Raw genomic sequence first — 19,969 nt, 5'->3', positions numbered from 1 at the left:
ATATCGGCTATACCAAACAATGGTGTAAGTGGAGCAAGGCGTCGTTTGCCCAGACTGTGTCACCTCTTTGAATTTTTGACGCTACAGTAATTTTAGATGTCACTACTGCCCGAGTGCATTTAAGTTCACGGCACACAGAATGCTTCACGGTTTCCCGGAAAGCCTTTGTAGACCTATATCCGAGAAAATACATAGGCTGCAGTTCTCTTCCTATAAACGGTTGTCGTTTGATTGCGTGCGATTTGTTTAATTTCCAGTGCCACCGCTGAGCCAAACTGAGGATCTAAGCCAATGTTCTTATGGTGCCCCACCCTCTTCGAAATTATGGGTACAAAATCAGCACATAAAAAATGGTATTCAACATAACAGTCTTAGTTAGACTGATAATAGCAAAGATATACAATATATCCCATACCACTACTGTGGCTGCTGCTACTAATGATGATAATTATAATAATAATAATCCATCCATCCATCCATCATCTTTACCCACTTATCCTGAGCAAGGTTGCGGGGGGTGCTGGAGCCTATCCCAGCGTGCATTGGGCGAGAGGCAGGAATACACCCTGGACAGGCTGCCAATCTATCGCAGAGCACACACACCATTCACTCACGCATTCATACCTATGGGCAATTTAAGGTCTACCTGCATGTCTTTGGACTGTGGGAGGAAACTGGAGTACCAAGAGGAAACCCATACGGACATGGGGAGAACATGCAAACTCCACACAAAAAGGCCCCAAGCCGAGATAATGATTATTATTAATAATAATAATAATAATAATAATAATAATAATAATAATAATAATAATAAGGACCTTAAGTTCTTATGTACAATCCTTAAAAAACATGGTGATTCTGGATGAAACAGGCTGGTATTTCAAACTGTACATTCAAATGTAGTGCATTCTGTCAAGATATCATCTACAGTATACAAGCAAATTCCTATCAACATTTCTCAACATTTTTCAAGTTCAAATAACACTTAAAAAGTGTTGAATGTCTCTCTCTCTCTTTCCCTCTCAGAGTCATGACTATGGGCTACCTGTACTACCAGGAGAATGGATTACTTCCGGTGACTAAATGCATTGGGGCACAGGGCATCATGACCTTTGAACTTCATGGTCCAAGTGGGGGGCTTTATCTACACAGTGAAGGATGGGGATCACCAGGATTCATGGTGAGTCCACTGTCATCACTATATCACTTAATGAAGGAGACATTTGTGTTTACATGTATGAAATGTGTGGTTCTGGAGTGTGCAACTTTCCTATATTTTCTTCCCTTGAACTCAGGTATTATTATGAGTTCATTGTCCCAGAGCTGCTTTACAGCATTTTAACTTATGAGCCAGCAGGTGGCAATGTTGTACTTGTCTCAAGTAAATTTAATCCATCTTCCAGGAAATGCTGTTTTAAAGGTCAGTCAAGCTTGTCTTCCCCTCCCATTAGAAGCAGCATCTGAAGTCTGTAAAAGTGGGGGCCCGCTGTTCCAATATCCATACGAACCCCAAACTGTCCCGTCGCCCCCACCTTGCTCTGCTTCATTCATAACTGTGACATCTGAATCAGGAACCTGGAGAGTAGAAAGGAGCCTCCTCAATTTTGCTAAAAAAAGACAAGGTAGGTTCCTAGAGTCCCTGCTCAAAGACTGAGCACCTTCAGTACTTTGAAAGGGCCTACATTTCCCAGGGTTAAATCAGTCAGCCAATCAACAAGGCTTTATCAGCCCATTATTGGGCAGTTGGATTTGATGCAGGGTAAGTACACAGAGGTCTACACATAATGTAGACAAAAGTACTCTAAACAGCACAATATAAATATATATATATATATAAATATGAATGAAATGAAATGAAAATGATTGAGATGCTTTGAGTGAGCTGGATTTTAATTAACAGATGATGCATACCTGAAAAACCAAGAGGATTACCTTTTTATCCTAATGATATGAAGGCAGATGAACAGATGAGTAAAATAAATGCCAGCAGATCTGATTGCTTTGCAAGGCTGGGCTCAGCCATTGCATATGAATGTCATCTTGCAGTGCATGAGTTATATTTAGAGATGGGAGGCAGATGACCAGTTCTGGATCAGTCGCCCCCCACATGTCTGGAAGTGACCAGCGAGCTCCACTCATGAGGAGACTGATCATTCCACAGGGTTCTGGAGGACCCATAAGTGTTGCCCCGCCCTCCCATCTTCCATCTATCCTTTTTCCATAATTTATCCTTAATTTACATTATTCTTCCTTTCTGACTCGTATATGTTGGCCTGTCCTTTATTAGCTTTGGCCTTTGAGGTCTTGAGGCCCATGTGTGGAAGTGTCTTTCTCATGTCTGTCTGTAACATTGGCCCATTTTTATTTTTTTTTTAGCTGAGACCCTTGCCCTGGACAACTTACACTATCTGGTTAACATCTTTCATATGATATATTTATAGTGTGGAATATCTATTGATGCAGTTCAGGTTAACCATCTTAGTGAAGAGTAAAAGGGCTATGCCACCTGGGGATGGAACTGGCAATCTCTGGGTCATGGGCCAGCTCCTTGACCTCACGTCTATATTTTTTTCATGCTTGCAGTTCTTATGGCAGGTTTGATGTGATGTCGGCCTTGTGTGAGTGTGCGTTGTGGCCAGCTCTCATATCCAATCACAGAACATGAAGGCTGCTGAATGTTGTAGTTGGAGATTATGAACGTTACCTCCCCCTGCTGAAGATACACTGACCAGGTCCTTCAGGTATCCCAGGGCAGTTGAGTTTACAGTGAACACGTAGGTCGCAGCTAGGTGCCAGATGAGCACCTTGCTGGCTTCTGTCATGCATGGCCCTTGCAAATAGCATATAGATTGGGTCAACAACCATTAGTTCATGCTCCAGGAACTGGCAACCCCAAATCCACCCTCAAGGTGTGTGTTGTCAGGCAGTACTAATGGGAAGGTGTGTTGGGTCCTCTGTTTCTCCCGCTATGGTACCTCAGCAATAGACTTTGCGATAGAAATCTCTTTTGTTCTTGAGTCATCATTATCTGTGCGTCTGTATATTCGACTGTGTGTGTATGTGTGCGTATGTGCATTTATGCACATCACTACGTGTGTTCACGTTTTTCTGTTTGGGGTATCCCTGTGTTGCTATTTCTGTGTCTTAACGTGTGAATTTGTGTTTGGTGCCTGTGTGTATTTGTTTGTGCCGCACGTGCGTTTATGTGTAGGTAGTGAGTGTCATGCTTAAGAAGTTGATTCAGTCCGTGGCGGTTCTCTTCCCTGGTACCAAGTACACTACTAGGACTGGCTAGACCTCAGAGGGAAACAGTGAATATGCCGATTTGGAGGTGAGAAGTGATAAATAAAATGGCATCATAACATACAGGCAGCGAACAAAAACACAGAAACACCTGGGTAAGTGAGGGACAAGGTAAACTCGCAAAGCCGACGATGCCACATAGCCTGTGAGAGGCCACAGTGACTTTGACAGATGGACCGTCGGTGGTGCAGGAGTCTGGTGGCCAAGACAGGTCAACTCGCTGATTTGTCACGAGGAGCGGGGTGTCTGAGGCGACATCAGTGTGGAACTCGGAGCGAAGGACATCGTCGGCCCAGGACAGCGTTGGTTGGGCACGAGCGCGTTCAGGATCTCGTTTACGCGTCAATTCTGTCAGTCAAACCGCTGCAGATCAGATGAGCGTCAGCTTCAAGCTGGGGCGAAAAGCAGTGGAAGCGGCCGGTAAAAGTTCCGTGAGAAACGGCTGTGGCCCAGCATGCCGTTAAGCGGTTAAATGTTGGCGTCTCCGTTTTTTTGTTCTCCCCCTCTTACTTGCAAGAGCCGAAGTGTGCGCTTCCCATTTTGGGCTCTCGACCAAGCAGCGCAACAACCCTGTGGCTCGCAGCGGACCCGTGTTTATGTATTTGCGGCAGACCGTACTGGGACACGCAGCCCACATTAAAGCAGAGCCGTCATTCAGCCATGCTTTCCCCATAAAGAGCCGGAGGCGGGCTCTGATGTATAATACGACATGGTAAAACAACAAGGTCTCAGCCAAGACCCTTGAGACTTCCTTCCTAGTAGCCTGGAGTTTTATTATAACCGGAGATCTACATCAGCGACGCTAATGGTCTCCAGAGGAGGCAGCAGATGCGGAGGGCTAGAGCTGCAAACACGATGACAGCGATGGCCTGGCCCGGCCCGCCCCGCCCTGCCCTGCTCCGTCCCAACCAGCCCAGCAGATGTGTGGCAGATGGTCTATCTCCTCAGCACTGCAAAAATACAAAAACTCTGACGGTCCCCTTTGAAACCAAATGCACACAAAAGCTGGAAAAGACTGGAATGGTTTACTGCCGTACTTCGGAGAGAGAAAGAGAGAGTGAGAGAGCGTGTGTGAGAGAGATAGAAGGAGGAGGAGGAACGAGGTTAAAAGTCACCTAAGGTTGTTCTGTAGGTAAAGTCCCGGGAATGTATTTGTTTGCCCATGCCAGGCTTTATATAAATCAGCGTTGTAAAGGTCAGAGACTAAGTCCACCCCAGGGTTTCCTTTTAAAAAGAAAAAAAAAACACAACTTTATTCCCAGAAAATGTCAGTTTTATTTAAAGCTCTGACAAGATTCAGTTTTAATGAGAGGCCGAGCTGCTCGCAGTATCCCCAGAGAGCGGCTGTAGGATTGGGGTTAGGTCCTCGGTTGCGACGGGCCTGTCTTCAGCCTCACTGTCTGTACGTTCACTCCCTCTCAGTGTCTGGGCCCTGTTGCTGAACAGGGTCCGATCCTTTCAGCGGCTGGTTCTGTTTCCGCCCTCATGGTGATGGAGGGGGCATCTGATGCGGCCTGCCCAAAGCCCCGCACAGCCACACCTTCCATCATCTACCAGGAACACCTGGATAAATGTGCGACTCCCCACTCTGTTTAATTAAACCTATAATAATAATAATAATAATAATAATCATCATCATCATCATTATTTTGCATAGCACATTTTGTTATCTGCAAAAACAAATGATTGCCACATGAAAACAGCTTACCTTAACCTCCATTAATAAAGAGTTAACCCCCCCCAGACACACACACACACACACACACACCACAGCTGCTGCCCAAGGCTCCAGTTTGAAATTGTTTTTCTCAGTCCTTTCAGGATTTATGACTCACATTGGAGAGGATTCATGCTCATTGTGTTACTCTTATTGTTGTTGCCCGTGTTATTGTTATTGTTGTACTGCATAATGTTTTGTCGCTCAGCATATGTCCTTACTGAAGGTGACTTGACGCTATATGAGTTTCTGACAAAAGCAGAAGGAGTGTCGAACAGAACCTGGAGCGAAGGAGATTTAAAAATAAGTTTAACACAAAGAAAAGAGCAAAGGGATAAATGAGGATAAATCATAGTTGATATATTCATATTAAGGAGTGCAGAGAGGCTGGTTATCCTGGACCAAAATCAGCATTTAAGCCCAGACCTGGGTTCGTTCCTCAGTGCTGGAGTGATGGAGGCAGTTGCCACTTGCTCCTCCACCCTCCACATCCTGCCCAGACGGAGGTGGACCAGATCGGCGTTGTCGTGGCTTCCGAGCTCCTTTCTGGGTTCAGGCACCTGGAGCCTGTGTCATAAAGCAGGGCCCTGTGTCACAAAGTAGGATTACTGAATTAGCTGGAATTGCACTGAGTTTAGTAAAAGGCAGAACCCTCCCGAATCTGGAATATGGACTGAAGTATAAAGAGCTCTTATCCAGCTAACTCAGCAATCTTGCTTCATGAAATACCCCTCAGGATTGCTGAGTTAGCTGGATAACTGCACTAGTAAAACCCAGTACAGGGCTTTTTTACTGCAGTTCATGTTCCAGATTTGGAAGGGCTCCGGGTTTTATTCAGTGCTGTTATCGAACTAACTGAGTAATTTGAGCTTCAGGATCCAGGCCCCTGTACAGGGTCACCGCACCGCTCCAGTCCAGCTGGAACGACAGCGGCGGGACTGCAGGTACTCAGTGTTGCCATGGTGACCAACAGGTTGCCGGGGCACGCCGGGCTGGGCCAGGCAGCTCGCAGGTACTTGCCATCACCGTGGCGATGGCGTAACGGGGAAGAACAATGCTCCCCGCTGCGTGTGACCTTCACGTCTTCTCAAAGCTCCCGCCGTTGTTAGAATGATGATCGCAAAGATAGCCGCTGCAGTGAGGGAGAATTTAAAGGAGGTGCACACCATTTGAGCTGAATTAGAGGTGTTCAACTCCGCACGCTTTGTTAAATCTGACTGTGTTAGAGATTAAACACTCTCTGCGTAATATTAAAGTGTACTGATCATGAAAGATTGTTATAAATATTAATTAATGCAAGTTTTTGTTGACAGAATAAATTCCAAGCACAGAAATTCAGACATGGAAGTTCACAGAGTCCAACATCTGGTTAGTTGATAGAGTATCTGTGCTAACTCTTAATGTGGCTTACTGTCTCCCAGGTGACTTATTTTTACCTGTGAAGGAGCAGGTACCTCTTACCTGGGGAGAGTGGGAGGTGCTGGGGAGATAGGACTCCAATGCAAAACCCTGCCACTTTCTCTGATCCAATCACCTCTCCCGCTTCTGTCCCACCCAATCTCCTACATTTCTTTCTTGTCCAAACTTCTCATCTTCATCCCTTCGATCCAACCTCCTTCATCACCTCTGTCCTATCCAGTCTCCTCCTCCTCCTCCTCCTCCACTCCCTGTCCCACTCACTGCATATTCATTTTGCATGAAGTTGCATGAAGTTAACTCCACCCTTTATATTTTCTATTTAATCTCTCTATTTTTGAGGCCCTTAAGTGTGAAGGGTAAGAGAACAGTGAAAGGAGTACATTCATCAGACTCTAAACCGAGGCTTCTCAACCTTTTGTACTTCAAGTCCCACTCAGGCATATGACAAAAATTTCAGGGCCCCTTTAAGAAATGAATAAACTTGCCGGTAAAACAGGGTGCTTGATATGTATCTGTCTGCTGAATCTATTAAATAAAATATGAAACTGCTGCTTGCTTCTGTTCAATAAGCTGATAAAGCCAGGATGAGATGTTGACACCCAGAACAGTGTTCAAGGCTGCTTTCAGCTTATTCTTAGCCTTTGGTTTTGTGACGGCCGCTGCTGCAGCCCTGACTCATGCAGGTACGCGGTAGCAAAAAAGGCAGCAGAAACTTCGCTGCCTGTTGTCACAGAGCTAAATATCCCTCGGCAGCCAAAATCCCCAAAATGAATCAGTGCCAGATGTTGCGAGTCGAAATCCTTTCAGCTGATGGCTCCATCAAATGGGCTTCCGACACAACGGACAGAGTCCTGTCTTCAGCTGTACAGTCCACTGAGAATGAAAGGGGTCCATTCCAGGAAATGCATTCGACGTGACTGAGACTGCATTTGACAGCAGAGTTCAATGCCCGGTCACGGGCAGACATTGACGTAAGGAGGATCTTCCAAAATCTCACTCAAGAGTCGGAACGTTTCCATTCATCCCGCTTTTAGCCTCCTGTCCACAGAGTATGTTTGAAATCTGAAGTCCTGAAATCTTATTTTGTCACAGACAAAAAAGTACACAAGTACACTGTCATTTCTTTCTTGGAAGGAAGGATTCAGTTAGTTCCGTTGATCAAATATATCGGATCAGTAGGCCAGTGTGATTCAAAAGTGAAGTAATGCTGTACCCGGGGTGTCTATATCTCCCCTTGGAGTTCAAGCCCAAAGGCTCCCATCCCCCTGGTTACATCTCTGATTCGAGCCGCTGGTTTGATAATGCCTCACTGCATTCCACACACCGTGCCCTTGGCTCCGAATCGCCAGTCACCGTGAATCCGAACATAATGTACTCAGTGTCGTATTTTCTGACCAAGTGTTTCGCCACCTTTTTAGATACTGTTGAAATCTCTCTACTGTCACTGATTTTTTTATTTTAAATAGCTAAATCGTTTTTTTTGGGGTATCAAATTAGCCAAAACATGAGTCTCGACAGTCTTTGTGCTGCTTTTATTGGTGATAATTCATGATGAATTGATGTTGATGGTATGTTAAGCATACAGGTGAACAAATCGCTGATATATTAAACCTTACTGTCAGTAATTTTAAAAAAGTGCTACAGAATGTGGTTTGAATGCAATTTGTGTGGGATTTTGAATGCTTATTTTTTATGATAAAGTAACAGGTCTTGTTAGCACTAAGTTAAATTTGATTAGATATTTTTTGACAGCAGGCAGGACTTTCATTTTTTTTTTGTTTTTTTGGTTGTTGATCATGAGGCCTCCATGGTCTACCTGCTGTTGTCTGAGATTGAATAATTAGAATTTTTTCACATTCTGGTTATTTGAATGTGTGTGTGTGTGTGTGTGTGGACATGTATTATTATTTTTGTGAGAACCAAATGTCTCCACAAGGATAGAAAGATGAGGAAAATTACGCAAGGTGGGGACCTTTTGCTGGTCCCCACAAGTTCAAGGGGTTGTTTTAGGGTTAGGACTTAGGGTTAGGGTTAGGGTTACAATTAGGTTAAGGTTAGGGTTAAGGTTAGGCATGTAGTGGTTGGGTTAGGGTTAGGGTTAGAGGTTATGGAATGAATGTAGTCAATGGGAAGTCCTCACAAGTATAGCAATAAATTATTGCTTGTGTGTGCATGTGTGTGTATGTGTGTGTTTGTCTGCTGGCAGATCACTGTGGGTGAAGTAAGGGCGCTCCTTTTTGTTGAGGGGATGCGGGACAGCCCACTTGAGCACCTTCTGTATCTGTACGTCACCAGCTGGGCGTGGCCTGGTCAGCCACAGAGGATCACCAAGCCAGGCCACTCCCACACCTGTCACGTCACCCAGGTCTACTCCATCACACCCTCCCTTCACACAAACACTGAAACACCAGGGCTCAAGGCCTGAGCATCTACACCACCAACAGCACTGTCCAACAATTAAGAGTACTGTTACTGTCTCCACAACAAATTACATTACAAATGTTTTTGAATGCATATTTAGTGACTTTCATTTCAGTGATTAAAGATTTTTTGCTCCTCCCATAGGCCTTGCCCCTAACCCCACCTCTTTTTCAACTGAACGACATGTCAGCTCTGCCCTCAACTCCTCCTCCTCTCCCCTCTCCTTTTCAACTGGAAGACATGTCGGTTCCGCCCCTAACTCCACCCCTTCTTCGTATCAACTGGCCACTTCAGCAGCGAGACCACCCCTGCCATCATGCTCTTGTGGAGGCTGAGCCTGGAGGAGAGGGACCCTGACCTGCTAGAGGGGGAGTTCTGGGCCCCGCTGATGGAGTACTCAGGTAGTACCGCAGGCCCCTCCCCATCCCCTCCGGAGTCAACGCACTGCAGGGCCGTGCACAGTTATTCTGAGATGCTCGCCTTAGAAGAGCACCCCAGAGTGCCCCAGTCACCCTTAATGAGGCGCAATTGCCGTTGATTCAGTTAGCCTGTCAGGAAAAGGGCCCTTCCTGCACTTTGATGTTGCCATGGCATCAGAGAGTAACCTTCTGCGTCGCTTTGAGTCTCATGCCCCCGTGTGAACTCGTACCCCTTCCCTCCATTTTTCGCACGCACGTCTCTTTCTCACACTCTCTGATTCTGCTCTTGACAGCCAGCAACCTCGACTATGCTCTGCCCGAGATATTTTCCTTCGAAAGCCAATCAGGACACACCTTTCATGGCACGCTGTGCCATTCCCAGAGCCTGCAGCCTGACAGGAAATGCACTATGGTGGTGTTTGTCTTTGTGGCCCTCAGTTGCCCTCTTTTTTTTCATATATTTATATCTGTATTTTATTATCATACAAAGCACAGAATAAATATTATAAAATATCATTTTTGAGTCAGATAACCGGGGATAACATTAAATGAATCCTGTTCCGGTAGCACCAGGTAAGGCTACACATCTTCCTTTACCACTCAGATACTTCCACTGTTTGATGTGTCTGAGGAGATTGTTACATCACTGTGTGTGCTACACCGAGAGATACGTTGGTCACCCTGACCAGAATCAGGACAGCTACCAGCTGGGGTCCATTGCAGGCCCATCTCTTCCAAACCCCAGTGAACATTTTTGCGTTTGCATTCAGGCGAAAACATGGCTGCATTTGGTTCAAAAGCCGGAAGATTTCTAGCAGACTAGGATATAGCCTGATCTACATTGGGGTCAACCTAGTCCGTTGATGTCAAAACACCTCTCAACCTAGATTTCTACCCCTCTAGGCATCCAGTTTCCGGCTTCTGTTCACTGGGACCGGCCAAACTCTTACGAAATGCGTTTGCTCACGAGATGAACGGGCACGCGCTGCGGATACACAAATCAAATGAATGTGCTGAAACAGGCACACAAACCACAGAGATGCAAATAAATCAACTAAATGCATGCACACATGCACTACGCATATATGCATTTACATATATTTACATAAAGACGTCTGCAAAAATGAAAACACATCCGCACACAAATAAATGCACACACACACACCTCAGAGAAACGCAGATGTACACACAAACCACCACGCACACACACAAACATCCACAGATTTACTCACAAACATCTGTGCACATGCACAAACATCTGTGCACATTTCACGACACATGCACACACACACACGCACACACAGACACACACACACACTCAAACACACAGACACACACACACACACACACACACACACACACGTACCCACACTAGAAAAGCACAAACACACACACACACGTACCCACACTCAGAAAAGCACAAACACACACACACACACACAGACACACACACAGACACACACACACATTCAAACACACAGACACACACACACACACACGTACCCACACTCAGAAAAGCACAAACACACACACACACACACGCATACCCACACTCAGACATACACAAACACATTCCTGGGATTCCAGCAGAGACACCCCTGGTTCTCAGGGTAGAGAGGGCCTGGGCCTCCCCTCATAAAAGATTTAGCGGCGCTGTGCAGCTCGCCGGCTCTCCGCCAGCGCAGGATGGCGGCGAAGTGTCACATAAATCTTTCAGTGTAGCTTATTTAGCCGTCCCAGCGGGCAGCTTAAAGAACTTCTGTCTCCCGGCAAAAGCGCATCCAGCTGCCGTTCCTCGTAGCGGGCATCAGAGAGCGGGGGCCGATCAGACGCGCGCTTTTCTGCCGCTTTTTCCCTTCGCGCCGCACGCCCCAGACACTCGAACGCCGCCCGCTCTGCGGTCTGCTCCTGTCATCATTGTCCTCTGTGTTTTTTTTTTGGCTACGACGTTTGTCTGCGAGGGTAAGCGATGTATTTTTAGCAGGTACGCATAATGCATTGTCTGCCGCTCATTGTTTCCTCCCTGCGTCTGTGGAATTTGGTATGAGCGGCGCCAACAATACAATACAATAGCTTTTTTTTTTGTCCATTTCCTCTGAAATTCATTTTGCAGGTGTAAGTCAGCATAGCTGAATGACAGCAACACAAGCACACAACGGTCGTCATAGAGGCAAGGAGATAAACGTATCATACATGTACATACGAGTCACACAACATACATACATATACACATATACCACTGTGCTCACTTACCGGTCTGTGCAGACTGGTATAAATGATTACTGTTTCTGTGTTGTATTTGTGGATATTGATATGAATAGGCCCATTTCTGTCCTGTATATGTGAATATTGGCACGAATAGGTCCATTTCATGTGAGTATGAGGACAGATATGAATAGTGGTAATGGTGTAATTCCATTCCTGTATGTTTGGAGATGTTATTTTTATGTTTGGTATGTAGCAGTAATAACCCTGTATGGTCTGCCTTGTATGCGTGCAGATTGGTGCGTGCAGTGAAAATGATTTCGTTTCCGTTCAACGCGTGTGTAGATTTGCACGCCATAGGGCTTTCTCTCTGCCCCCATGTTCCAAGGCCTGGTTGTCTGCTGCTCCTCCACGGCAGAGAACGTCCACTTCACCCACACCGGCGTGGTGCTCGGACAGCTGATCCGCGCACCGCCTGCAGGCGAGGCGAACACAGCCGGGGTCACCGCTGCCAGGTGCAGGCGGATGCGATCGCCCGCATCACAGCGCCGCGCGGACGCCAACCCAGCCGTGAGCTGCCTGTCCAGACCATGCAGGCCGACCGACGTGAAATCGTCACTATGGGAATTCCAGCTCTTGAAGTATCACAGTTCTGACAGGTACCAATCACGTGTGTTCTATTAAAGAGAGTAAACGGTGAAAACCACGGACAAGAAAATCAGGTACAATAAGGGAGATACCCAGACATTCTTTGCGTGGGAGCGTTTGTAACTTGCCAGAGAATGCACAGTGGTCCACCTTCAGTTAACTAATCACGCTCCCATCACAGGGAGAGTGATTGCTGTGATCCGAGACGCCGGACTCTATTGACTGCAAACAAGGCCATCTCACAATAGCGATGAATGAGAGTCAGCAAATCACGGCCAGCACTTCTGCCAATACTTAAGTAGGACCATGAGAGCAGCTCAGTGACAACCAGCTTGAGTGGACAATGTGTGTTTTAAAGTGGAGCATTAATGCGCCACACAGATGCATGCACACACACACACACGCACATGTGTACACGCAGACACATAGACGTGCAGAAATGTTCCACTGGGGAGTGAGGGAAGCTTTCTGTAAAGTGGGGCTGTAAAGTTTTCTGAGGAATCTGAAGTTTTTTTGAAGACAGAGAGCTACATTCTGAGGTCAAAGGGACATGTAGATAAAGGCCATTTTCTGATGAAGCAAGTTTTATAAAAATAAAAAAAATGTTTGCACTCATGCCCCACTCAGCTGTATCCACAGGAGAAGCATAGCACTCACCAGAGTCCAGTCAGAATTACTAACCCCACCCACTGTAACTTCTGCAGGTGAACCTGGACACTCGAACGGCTTCCATCAGCCATTCGCCCTGACCCGACCGTGCAGTTCCTCCTCCTGGCCAGCAGAGGGGGATGCCCCACATGAATGGCAAATCCCAGGCATTCCCGATGACTTAGTCACCCTTCCGTGAGTCTCCTCGGCCCACTGCTGTACTGGTCTCTCAGAGGGGCGATAGGGGGATTGAATGAAAGGCTAAATCTGTTTCCCAGAAACGGCAGCGCTCTCAGAGCAGACACAGGAAGGGGGACGTGGTGCCCTGGGCAATGTGTTTTTGTTTCTTTTTAACACAAACAGTACCAGGACATCAGGAGACCTCGGTACCCCTCAGAAGTTTCACTTCCTGTCATGTGGTCTAATTCAGGGGTGGATGAAAAAAGAAATAAAATACCCACCATTTCTCCTGAAATACTTCTCGTACCCTGTGCCAAAGATCAAGCCAAGTGAAGCCGATTGTGATTTGCATGGATGCTGAACTGCGATCCAGAAGGACCGGTTATTTTAGGTTTCACTGGATGACGCAATTGTGGAACCGCAAATTGGGCGTGTCATTTTGATTTATTTCCCACTTCTCCACCAATCCGGAGACAATATGGATGGAAACAGGAAGTACATGCAATGCTTGTTAAGCATGGGATGCATTCCGTTCCGCTTTGACACGTTCCCTTCCCTTGCCTCTTCCCTCGAGTGAGCTGCTTTGTGACGAAATTTGTGACGTGCAACAAGTGAACTTAACGGGTACTCGGCAAGGGAGGATAGATGAGGAACAAAACAAATGGAACCTATCTCCCCTCGCAACCTATACAGGAAGTGCAATCCCATGGCAACCTCTGCCCTGTCCAAAAGTTGTTTTTTTTTTCCTGGAATGGTTTTGGAAGGTCCATGAATAATTCATAGCAACCTTTTCTAGCTTATCTTGAGGGATAATAAAAACACACCAGCCGATCTTATGGGACACTATTGTCGGTCTTTGTGGCACCTTCAGTGAGGGTCCTATGAAAATTGCCTCCTCCTATTGACTCATTCTCTCTTCTTCACACGTGAAGCATTGCATTGTGGGATTCCCTTTTTGCTAGAAGCATGTATTTTGTACCTTTGGCGGGAGGGAGGTAAAAAAGGAGGGATCAAGGGAATGCAGTTGTTCCCTCCGCTTTCAGGAATTAGAACTGAACGCCACTTAGTGTGGCTGCCATATTTCTTCCTGGTGTTACGGGCATTCCCTGAAGCAAGGGATGGGAATGTCAGAAAGAAGCCATAAAACTTGGATCAAAATGCACCCATGGCGCCTTTCTGCGTGCACTTTACGCATGATGTTAATTCGAAAGCATCCTGGTTTCATTGAGTGCCTTTTTTTTACACAGCTGGATATATAATGACACATTTATTGTGTTCAGAGGCACAATGGCAGTGTCCTACCTGGAAATTAAATCTGCAACCTTTAGCCTACAAGGCCATTTCCTTAATCATTGCATCTTTCTGTTTTTATCAGAATGGTCTTTTGAATTGTTTTATCATGTTTAAATTCTGATTTTAGTCTTGGTGATTTTTTCCCCCCTCAGGTCTTAATGGTCTTCATTAGTAATGCAAATTCTGTTTCCATGGATACTGGAAGGGTTTTGTTTTTAATTGAACTGAGTTTTAATCAGTTTTATGTGGTTTATTTTAGGATATCGTGGGCTGTATTCATTCAACATTTATCCTTGATCAATGACTTACATGTAGATGCAAAAATTTTCCTTTTTTGCCCACAAATTCAGTTTGGAAAGTTAGTTTTAGTGATTGTTGAACTTACCACATTGTGCTTGAAAAGAAAAAGAAGTGCTGAAGTGTTAATGTTTTGTCAATTTCTCAAAGGAAAAGTGTTGATTTTATCTCAGCCTGTGTGTGTTACTGTAAGTCCATTCATAAGACAGACTGCTGCGCATTGTGAAGTACATATTTTTGACCATTGTGGTTCATTGTTGCATCCACAGGATTAGAGACACCACAACTCTGGCACCATTTCATTGAAAAACAACTGTATTCATAAGGCTCAATCCTGATTAGTGGCATTATAATGCAATGAAGACAGGTTTAATAATCCTATCAAGGTTATTTAGCCCTTGAAGTGAGAGCTGATCAGATTATTACTAAACTCAGAGAGAGCGGGACCACAAACAGTCTGTAATTGATCCTTTTAGGGAACTGCAACCGCAATCATTTTTCCTACTGAACAGGGTCACCAAAGTACTCGGCCATGCTGGCCAGCCCAGGAGGGTGATGCTTAATGTGTGTGTGTCCCCAGCACCCCATTACTTAGGCATCGTTAACTGTTCAGTTCCTCATTCGGGTCTATGCCCTGAAAACCCATCCGTCTGTCTTTGCTGAAGCGGCATAGAGAACTGGGGCCCTCTCAACACAGGAGAGCCCCCTTAACCCCCCTTTAAAGAGTGATTTTAAATAACTGACCTGACTGCCCCTCAACTTTACACTCTCGTCTGCGGTTGAGGGATGAGGTCTGCACGACTTCACTGTGGGGTGCTTCTGAGGCTATAGTGAGACCCAACCCCTCCCATATGACAGTTCTGTGCTTTAGAACTGTGTGGAGGCTACTTTACAGCTCCGCAGAGACCTGAACTTTTATCAATTTTCTACAATAAATGAATCACCATTGAAGCTATCTCTCTCTCTCTTTAAGTTATCTTCCCTCCCACAGCCCCTGCTGAGAGTACCCTATATCTTCTCTCTCCCTACACACAGACCTCTCACATACTCACACTTGACCAGTCAGACTGCTGGTGTTTAAGGCCTAAGCAGCTTTTTTCAGAGAAGCGCTCAATAAGTTGCCAAATTTTAACTTGATTTGCACTTGGCTTTTGTTCTGCACAACTAATGGCTACAGTAACCCAATTCTTATGCTGGCCAACTCTCCTAAATAAGCAGACTGCAGGGTGCCAAAGGGCCTGTGCTGTGTGGTGGGTTCTCTCGCAGTGACATAGAGAAAAAGTGAGCACAGCAGCAGTGTCAATATTGGAGCATCTAGAGCAGGGATCATCAACTCTGGCCCTCGAATCCAAATCCAGCCCTGGTTTTCTTTTCTCCCGGGTAATTAGTGCAACTGATTGGCCAGACTGACTTTACACCTGACTCCCAGGCAAAGGGAGGGTGGAAAATATTGCTATAATACTAACTAATACTAGCATTATGTAACATCTAATCTTGAACACCCCAATTGTCTATGCTTCTACTACATGTCCTGACAAGCTATTCCATGCATTAACAACTCTGTAAAAATGAAATACTTCTGTAATATCAGGGAAGAATTTAACATGAACTGATTTCCAGCTGTGACCCCCTTTTCATGTCTGTGTGTGCTGCGATCAATTTTATCATTGCGCCTCACTGGCAAGTTCAGTTGGGGCTGTACTATGAGAAACCGTTGAATGATTTGGTTGCCCCAGGCATTCATAAGCCAGGCCTTATAAGGCCGTGAATTTGCGCGTGCTTCAATCCAATGAAATGCTTTCCCTGGCTTTCAAATACATACAGGTTTTCCCAGAAATTAAAGTAATATCATGATAATGTCCAGCTCCCATTGGGTGTTCATACTGAATAGTGAGCGTAAGACTATAATCTAAAGTTCCAACCCAAGTCATTAAGTATTAGTAAATCCATTTTTAAAATACAAACTTTTTTCAGCGTATGTTGATGGATTATTATATCAAACTGGCCTTATATAGAACTATAAGTATCAATAACATTTGACTATATTTTGCATTAGGCCCTCTGAAAAGTGATTTTTCTGCAAAGTTCAGGCTTCTATGAAGTTACTTCATGCTCCAATAGCTTATTAACGATCTAATGCTGCCCTTGAATCCGGGGAAGACAGCCTGTTGTGGGAGTCGCTTTGTCTCTTGCACTTACCACTGCTGCCAGCATATGTCCTATACAGCAAGTGGGCGAGGAGATTGATGTGCTTCAGTCATGGCAGATGTGTAGGTCTGCGTCTTTATGCCCAGAAAAGTCTTTGACTCTGCCGTGGCTCAGAACATATCATGGCGCGATTAGATTGTGAACATCATGTTTTATCATGTAGCGCAGTGGAGGAAAGGAACGGATTCTTTTTCGCTCTTTGGTCTTGGCCCGGCCCGAATAGTTAAAAGGTAGCGTTGCCGTGCGCAAGCCCAGGATCGCTTGTGAACGTTCATGCCACTTGGCGCCCCAATATTTTTAAAAACGCAGAAAGGTATTTCGATACTTAATCCAAATGAAATGAAAGGTAAATCGTTTTCTCTGTGTGCCTTTCCGAGTTTAATCCCCTCAACCTGAGCGATTACCGCGATCTCGGGCTGGCAGCGGGACTCACGGGGAATGTGGCATTCCCCGAGCCTGGGGAGGGGCTTTATTCAAGCCGGCCCTTTGTTGTGGCCACGGAAATGAGTGATGCGCCTCACTGTCGAGCTGAGGCACCATGGCGACAAACCAGGGCCGGCTGAAGGCTCCACCCACCCGTCTCGTGATTGCTCATCTGGGCATTTGTTATCCCCTTGTCCTTTGAAGTCCTTTTAATTCCTGTCCCTGAGTGCCATGAAGAGGGGGAAGGGGGGGGGGGGCAGGGGTTTGAATGAAGATCGGGACGGATCTGACATCGGACGGGCGCTGTGGCGGGAGAGCTCGTGCCCCTCCTCCTGCCTCAAACCCAGACCATACTATCCAGCATTGTGATTGGCTCCCTGTAGCAACAAAGAAAAAAAATCTAGAACTAAAGTGAGGCAGGAAGAGAGGAAGATACCCGGTGCATTGGGGTTAAGAGATTAAGGTGCTGCTCTTATTCCAGGTGAAATTTCAGAGATGAAGTTGGATGTTTTTATCCAACCCTTGTCAGTCAAGATGGGGGTGGGGCGGCAGGGGGGGGACAAGGATTGTATTAGGTTTGGAGGCAGGACCAAGTTTATGGTCCAGAAGTTTATGGTCCAGGCGGATAGCATGCCCTGACAAAAAGTTTTAGGGAGAGAACCCCTCGCCTGCCTTCAATTTAGCAGGTCACCATGGTGGAAGCAGTGGCCTGTAAATGGTATGCTTCCCTTGTGTACAGCGGTTCCCCCAGCTTTTGGGAAAGAACTGTGGGAAAAGGAGTCCTTTAATGCCTGTGGAGCATGGCATTAGCATTGGAGGCGCCATGGTTAGGTCACTGCTCTGAGCTTGTAAAGCAGCCATTGAGGGCGAGGGACATCCAGACTCCCAGAGACCGCTGGGATTCCCGTGCCACTCCAGGTGTATTCTGGATCCCCTGCCATTCTTGAACTCCAACGCTCATGCACTGCACAGAAGGGGGTGTGGCCCAGTGACTGCATGGTGTAGCCACTCATAAAGATCTTTCCTTTGTGCAAGCAATAATGATCGAGGGGCTGGGCATTACGGAATTTGAATGCCCAGTGTGAATGCCCATTATCCTCCTTATGCAATGGCATACCAACAAAAAGAATAGTTGTAAAAAATAGTATACTATCAAAACGTGTTACAAAATATGCAATTCTATTGCAAAGGAAACATTACTTCAGTATTCTAGCTAATATCCCAAACCCTAAATAACTTGTCTTTTCAGTCCCTCTCTCAACTGGGATAGATAGATAGCAAGCTGGCATTATGTTAGGTTTGCCATCACTCAAAAAAAAAAATCACAGATAAACTTGCCACACGTTACGTTTCCCACCCTCTGCAGGTACAAGTACACACAGAAAACAAAAATCTACAGAAGCACTTGTTGAGCCCAAGCTATCTTAAGCTATCATTTCTGTGAATCGGCCAAGCTTAATCCAGCCAAGGCAATTACATAAACCAACCTCACACATAGCCCAGCCATACAACAAACAGGGCAGAGGGGATAGCATATGTCTCCAGAAGATTCCACCAACCCTCTTTTCAAGATACATTGCATCTCAATTGTACAAGCCAAAGCTAACCTCCAGCAGATCTCCTACTGGCACCAAAAAAGATGAATAAATAATGGAAATGAATTAAAAGAATGCTGAATATTACCCTAAAACATTTTTTTAAATGTTCTTCTGGGATGGGCGGAGGGCAGTTAATATCACAAGCTGCCTAGTGAGTCGTCTGTCGAACGTGCTACAGTCTTCTAGCTGCCCTGGTTTTTTTCTAGAAGTTCCGTGCGATGCGTGTGTCACACGCTGGGAAATTGCCGCGGTGACAGTGCCGGAGCAGATAAGAACATTCAATAGCCGGGGAGAAGTTCGGAAGATGGAAGAAACAAGCACATCAAAAGGCACGCCTTGATCAGTCGGCGACTGTCTGCTGTCACATCGCAGATGACAGACGCGAGGCCCCTCGTCACCGGCGTCTCGTCTGTGATCCGCACAATGGCGTGCTGTGTAGAGCCGCCGCCAAACACTGCGCCCCTGCCGAGCGATCCGCACTGACGAGGCACCGTGTCCTTTCAAGAGTGAACCCTCGTGTCCCTCATTGATCTCTGTTAATGGAATTACATATACATTGCAGTCCGCAAGTATGTTCATTTTATGCATAGTCCCTAAGTCCCTCACACAGAGCCAAACCAACAAAAATTGTGTCACCGTCCAAATACACTATATATGTATGTATATATACACACACACACACATAGGTATTTCTTTTTACTTTTAACCATATACAGGTACTTCCCATATGAAACAGGCTATTCAACAGATATTTAAACTCCTTGGGAATTTAAATCTGATTTGATTCATTTGGCTGAAGCAGAAAAGAAGGTCCCTCGGAACATATTCAGACCAGTGAGTTATCAGACTGATCCTTTTTTCACCCACTTGTATTACAATAAAATCTTGCTGGTGGTGCCCATTACAGCCTGTGCAGTTAATGTTAGTACAAAAGTTAGGATGATAATGGTACTCACACAAATATCACAGATCTGCTGGGCTCATGGGATAATGCTGCCCGTGCAGACAATCACTTTGGCGATGGCAATGGCGATGTCTGTTTCAAGTTCACCCAATTCACAGGCGGACACCTCTCTTTCTCTCTCTCTCTCTGTATGTCTGTGTGTGTGGTGTGTGTGTGTGATGGTGTCCTTTTACTTCTTTAGCTTTTTTCCAAACACGGCTGTAGCCTAACCTATGAAAAATGTTTT

This window comes from Anguilla anguilla, chromosome 5, assembly GCF_013347855.1.
Source record: "Anguilla anguilla isolate fAngAng1 chromosome 5, fAngAng1.pri, whole genome shotgun sequence".
Lineage (NCBI taxonomy): Eukaryota > Metazoa > Chordata > Actinopteri > Anguilliformes > Anguillidae > Anguilla > Anguilla anguilla.
This window is presented reverse-complemented; position numbering follows the sequence as displayed.